Raw genomic sequence first — 7,131 nt, 5'->3', positions numbered from 1 at the left:
AACCCCAGGAGCTGTGCGAAAAAAGAAGAAAAAGGGAAATTTCTCTGTGCAGCCTCAGGAGCAGTGGATTAAATCTCCACAATCAACTTGATGTACCTGCATCTGTGGAATACCTGAATAGACAACGAATCATCCCAAATTTGAGGCAGTGGATTTTGGGAGCAAGTGTAGAGTTGCAGTTAGCTTTCTGCATCTAATTTATTTCTGATTTTATGTTTATTTTACTTTAATATTTAGAACTTATTATCATTGGTAGATTTGTTTATTGATTTGGTTATTCTCTTCCTTTATTTATATATATATTTTTTTCCTTTTTCTCTTTTTGTGAGTGTGTATGTGTATGCTACTTTTTGTGATTTTGTCTGTATAGGTTTGCTTTTACCATTTGTCCTAGGGTTCTGTCTGTCTTTTTTTTTTTTTAGTATAGTTTTCAGTGCTTGTTATCATTGGTGGATTTGTTTATTGGTTTGGTTGCTCTCTTCTTTCTTTTCTTTTTTTATTACTTTTTAATTTTTTTAAATAAATTTATTTATTTTTATTTTTATTTTTCTTTCTTTCTTTTTTCTTCTCCCTTTTCTTCAGAGCCGTGTGGCTGACAGGGTCTTGGTGCTCCAGCTGGGTGTCAAACCTGAGACTCTGAGGTGGGAGAGCCGAGTTCAGGATATTGGACCACCAGAGACCTCCTGGCCCCACATAATATCAATCAGCGAGAGCTCTCCTAGAGAACTCCGTCTCAATGCTAACACCCAGCTCCACTCAATGGCCAGCAACCTCCAGTGCTGGCCACCCCATGGCAAACAACTAGCAAGACAGGAGCACAACCCCACCCATTAGCATAGAGGCTGCCTAAAATCATAATAAGTTCACAGACACCCCAAAATCCACCACCAGACACGGTCCTGCCCATCAGAAAGACAAGATACAGCCTCATACACTAGAACACAGGCACCAGTTCCCTCCACCAGGACCCCTACACCAGCCACTGAACCAGCTGGGGGCAGACACCAAAAACAACGGGAACTACGGATCTGCAGCCTGTGAAAAGGAGACCACAAACACAGTAAGTTAAGCAAAATGAGAAGAAAGAGAAACATACAGCAGATGAAGGAGCAACATAAAAACCCACCAGAGCAAATAAATGAAGAGGAAATAGGCAGTCTACCAGAAAAAGAATTCAGAGTAAGGATTGTAAAGATGATCCAAAATCTTGAAAACAGAAGGGAGAAAATAAAAGAAATGTTTAACAAGGACCTTGAAGAACTGAAGAACAAACAAACAATGATGAACAGCACAATAAATGAAATGAAAAATTCTCTAGAAGGACTCAATAGCAAAATAACTGAGGCAGAAGAATGGATGTGACCTGGAAGATAAAATAGTGGAAATAACTACCACAGAGCAGAATAAAGAAAAAAGAATGGAAAGAATTGAGGATAGTCTCAGAGACCTCTGGGACAACATTAAATGCACCAACATTTGAATTATAGGGGTACCAGAAGAAGAAGAGAAAAAGAAAGGGGCTGAGAAAATATCTGAAGAGATTATATTTGCAAACTTCCCTAATATGGGAAAGGAAATAGTCAATCAAGTCCAGGAAGCACAGAGAGTCCCATACAGGATAAATCCAAGGAGAAACATACCAAGACACATATTAATCAAACTATCAAAAATTAAATACAAAGAAAAAATATTAAAAGCAGCAAAGGAAAAGCAAAAAATAACATACAAGGGAATCCCCATAAGGTTAACAGCTGATCTTTCAGAAGAAACTCTGCAAGCTAGGAGGTGTGGCAGGACATATTTAAAGTGATGAAGGGGAAAAACCTACAACCAGGATTACTCTACCCACCAAGAATCTCATTCAGATTTGGCAGAGAAATTAAAACCTTTACAGACAAGCAAAAGTTAAGAGAATTCAGAACCAACAAACCACCTTTACAACAAATGGTAAAGGAACTTCTCTAGGCAGGAAACACAAATGAAGGAAAAGACGTACAATAACAAACTCCCCCAAATTAAGAAAATGGTAATAGGAACATACATATCGATAATTACCTTAAATGTAAATGGATTAAATGCTCCAACCAAAAGACATAGACTGGCTGAATGGATACAAAAATAAGACCTGTATATATGCTGTCTACAAAGGACCCAGTTCAGACCTAGGCACACACACAGACTGAAACTGAGGGGATGGAAAAAGATGGAAATCAAAAAAAAGCTGGAGTAGCAATTCTCATATCAGACAAAATGGACTTTAAAATAAAGACTATTACAAGAGACAAAGAAGGATACTGCATAATAATTAAGGGATCAACCCAAGAAGAAGATACACCAATTGTAAATGTTTATGCACCCAATATAGGAGCACCCCAATATATAAGGCAAATGCTAACAGCCATAAAAGGGGAAATCGACAGCACAATCATAGTATGGGACTTAAACACCTCACTTTCACCAATGGACAGATCATCCATAATGAAAAGAAATAAAGAAATACAAGCTTTAAATGATACATTCAACAAGATGGACTTAATGGATATTTATAGGACATTCCATCCAAAAACAACAGAATACACTTTCTTCTTAAGTGCTCATGAAACATTCTCCAGGAAAGATCATATTTGGGTCACAAATCAACCCTTGGTAAATTTAAGAAAATTGAAATCATATTGAATATCTTTTCTGACCACAGCACTATGAGACTAGATATCAGTTACATGAAAAAATTTGTAAAAAATGCAAACAAATTGGAGGATAAACAGTATGCTACTAAATAAAGCAGTCACTGAAGATATCAAAGAGGAAATAAAAAAATACCTAGAAACAAATGACAATGAAAACACCACGACCCAAAACCTATGGGATGCAGCAAAAGCAGTTCTAACAGGGAACTTTATAGCAATACAATCCTACCTCAAGAAACAAGAAACATCTCAAATAAAGAAACTAACCTTACACCAAAAGCAACTAGAGAAGAAGAACAAAAAAAACCCAAAGGTAGCAGAAGGAAAGAAATCATAAAGATCAGACCACAAATAAATGAAAAACAAATGAAGGAAACAATAGCAGAGATCAATAACACTAAAAGCTGGTTCTTTGAGAAGATAAACAAAATAGATGAACCATTACCCAGACTCATCAAGAAAAAAAGGGAGAAGACTCAAATCAGTAGAATTAGAAATGAAACAGAAGAAGTAACAACTGACACTGCAGAAATACAAAGGATCATGAGAGATTACTGCAAGCAACTATATGCCAATAGAATGGACAACCTGGAAGAAATGGATAAATTCTTAGAAGAGCACAAGCTTCTGAAGAAATAGAAATAGAAAATATGAACAGACCAATCACAAGCAGTGAAATTGAAACTGTGATTTAAAATCTTCCAACAAACAAAAGCCCAGGACCAGATGGCTTCACAGGCGAATTCTATCAAACATTTAGAGAAGAGCTAACACCCATCCTGCTCAAACTCTCCAAAATATAGCAGAGGGAGGAACACTCCCAAAATCATTCTATGAGGCCATCATCACCCTGATACCAAAACCAGAAAAAAATGTCACAAAAAAAGAAAACGACAGACCAATATCACTGATGAACCTAGATGCAAAAATCCTCAACAAAATACTAGCAAACAGAATCCAACTGCACATTAAAAGGATTATACACCATGCTCAAGTGGGGTTTATCCCAGGAATGCAAGGATTCTTCAATATACGCAAATCAATGTGATACACCGTATTAACAAATTGAAGGAGAAAAACCATATGATCATCTCAATAGATGCAGAAAAACCTTCTGAAAAAATTCAACACCCATTTATGATAAAAACTCTCCAGAAAGTAGGCACAGAGGGAACCCGCCTCAACATAATAAAGGCCATATATGACAAATCCACAGCCAACATCATTCTCAATGGTGAAAAACTGAAACCATTTCCTCTAAGATCAGGAACAAGACAAGTTTGTCCACTCTCACCACTGTTATTCAACATAGTTTTGGAAGTTTTTGCCACAACAATCAGAGAAGAAAAAGAAATAAAAGGAATACAAATCAGAAAAGAAGAAGGAAAACCTCCACTGTTTGTAGATGACATGATACTATACATAGAGAATCGTAAAGATGTTACCAGAAAACTACTAGAGCTAATCAATGAATTTGGTAAAGTTGCAGGATACAAAATTAATGCACAGAAAGCTCTTGCATTCCTATACACTAATGATGAAAAATCTGAAAGAGAAATCAAGGAAACACTCCCATTTACCACTGCAACAAAAAGAATAAAATACCTAGGACTAAACCTACCTAAAACACCTGTATGCATAAAACTATAAGACACTGATGAAAGAAACTAAAGATGATACAAACATATGGAGAGATATACCATGTTCTTGGATTGGAAGAATCAACATTGTGAAAATGATTATACTCCCCAAAGCAGTCTACAGATTCAATGCAATCCCTATCAAACTACCAATGGCATTTTTCACAGAACTAGAACAAAAAATTGCTCAATTTGTATGGAAACACAAAAGATCCCGAATAGCCAAAGTAATCTTGAGAAAGAAAAACGGAGCTGGAGGAATCAGGCTCCTTGACTTCAGACTATACTATAAAGCTACAGTCATCAAGACAGTATGGTACTGGCACAAAACAGAAATATAGATCAATGGAACAGGATAGAAAGCCCAGAGATAAACCCACACACATATGGTCACCTTATTTTTGATAAAGGAGGCAAGAATATACAATGGAGAAAAGAGAGCCTCTTCAAAACGTGGTTCTGGGAAAACTGGACAGCTACATGTAAAAGAATGAAATTAGAACACTCCCTAACACCATACACAAAAATAAAATCAAAATGGATTAAAGACCTAAATGTAAGACCAGACACTATAATACTCTTAGAGGAAAACATAGGCAGAACACTCTATGACATAAATCACAACAAGTTCCATTTTGATCCACCTCCTGGAGAAATGGAAGTAAAAACAAAAATAAACAAATGGGACCAAATGAAACTTAAAAGCTTTTGCACAGCAAAGGAAAACATAAACAGAACTAAAAGACAACCCCCAGAATGGGAGAAGCTATTTGCAAACGAAGCAACTGACAGAGGATTAATCTTCAAAATATACAAGCAACTCATGCAGCTCAATATCAAAAAAACACCCAATCCAAAAATGGCCATAAGACCTAAATAGACATTTCTTCAAAGAAGTTATACAGATTGCCAACAAACATGTGAAAGGATGCTCAACATCACTAATCATTAGGGAAATGCAAATCAAAACTACAATGAGGTATCATCTCACACTGGTCAGAGTGGCCATAACATCAAAAAATCTGCCAAGAATAAATGCTGGAGAGGGTGTGGAGAAAAGGGAACCCTCTTGCACTGTTGATGGGAATATAAATTGATACTGCCACTATGGAGAACAGTATGGAGGTTCCTCAAAAAATTAAAAATACCATATGGTTGAACTACCATACAACCCAGCAATCCCACTACTGGGCATATACCCTTAGAAAACCATAATTCAAAAAGATTCCTTTACCACAATGTTCATTGCAGCTCTGTTTGCAATAGGCAGGACATGGAATAAATCTAAGTGTCCATCGACAGATGAATGGATAAAGAAGATGTGGCACATATATACAATGGGATATTACTCAGCCATAAAAAAACGATATTGAGTTATTTGTAGTGAGGTTGGTGGACCTAGAGACTGTCATACAGAGTGAAGTAAGTCAGAGAAAGAAAAACAAAATACCGTATGCTAACACATATATATGGAATCTAAAAAAAATAAAAAAAGAAAAAGGTTCTGAAGAACCTAAGGGCAGGACAGGAATAAAGATGCAGATGTAGAGAATGGACTTGAGGACATGGGGAGGGGGAAGGGTAAGCTGGGACGAAGTGAGAGAGTGGCGTGGACCTCCATACACTACTAAATGTAAAACAGATAGCTAGTGGGAAGCAGCTGCATAACACAGGGAGTTCAGCTTGGTGTTTTGTGACCACCTAGAGGGGTTGAATAGGGAGGGTGGGAGGGAGATGCTAGAGGGAGGGGATATGGGGTTATATGTATACGCATAGCTGCTTCACTTTGTTATATAGCAGAAACTAACACACCATTGTAAAGCAATTATACTCCAATAAAGATGTTAAAAATACATAAATAAATAAATAATATATCAGCTGTTGTAGTGATGTCGCTGTTGCATCATGTTTAATGCTCATCCTATTCAAGGATTTAAAGGCACTAGAGAGTAATTCATAGAATATGTTTTACCTTGTGTGCTGTAACACTGACAGTATATAAAAAGGTAAATAGATTAGTTTGTCACATTTTTACTCTTGATCATTTGGGGGTTTAGCTCAAATAATTAACTCCTCCTTCCTTCTCTCACATACCCTCAAATTAAGTAATGATATTTAAGTATTACATAGCATGGGGGTATATATTTATATTCCTTTATTTAGTAATTCGCTTGGCATTTTACTTTGTTAAATATACCTTATGAGTGTGGTATTTGAAATGTGATACATCTATAAAGGAAAATATTTAGCACAATCATTAGCTTTACCCAAACAATCCTTAAAATTAGATTATTTTTGCTTTTGCCTCAATGTCTGAACATTTAACGTGGTTCTTTGTCCCTTGAGTGCTACATAAAGTAACTGAAGAGAAGTGAGATTTGTGAGAAGAAACCAGTTCACATAGAAATGCTGATTAAGTACTCAGAATTCAGAAGCAAAAGGGAAAAGTCAATGCCATGTAATGAAGTAGGCCATCTGTAACAGGATAGCTTCCACTGATACAAGCAGGCCATTTCAGTAATCAAACAAAGCAAAACAGGGGACTGGACAGCTCAGGACATAAACTTCTATATCATCTATAGAATATCTCTTTCCTCTTAAGTTCTCGCTAATGGTTTTATTTTATTTAAAAATGTATACTGAAGGTAGTTAGTTATTTTAAGTATGATTATAGATGATGGCTTATTTTAAGTCTGAGAAAACTGTTACATTTGAGTGCTTGGTAATCTTGTCTAAGTAAATGGTTGGATTTCAGATGGATTTTCTGAACCAGTTCGAGCCCAGAACTGAGCAGTGAAAGACAG

This window comes from Lipotes vexillifer, unplaced genomic scaffold (genome assembly GCF_000442215.2).
Source record: "Lipotes vexillifer unplaced genomic scaffold, Lipotes_vexillifer_v1.1 scaffold151, whole genome shotgun sequence".
Taxonomy (NCBI): Eukaryota; Metazoa; Chordata; class Mammalia; order Artiodactyla; family Lipotidae; genus Lipotes; species Lipotes vexillifer.
This window is presented reverse-complemented; position numbering follows the sequence as displayed.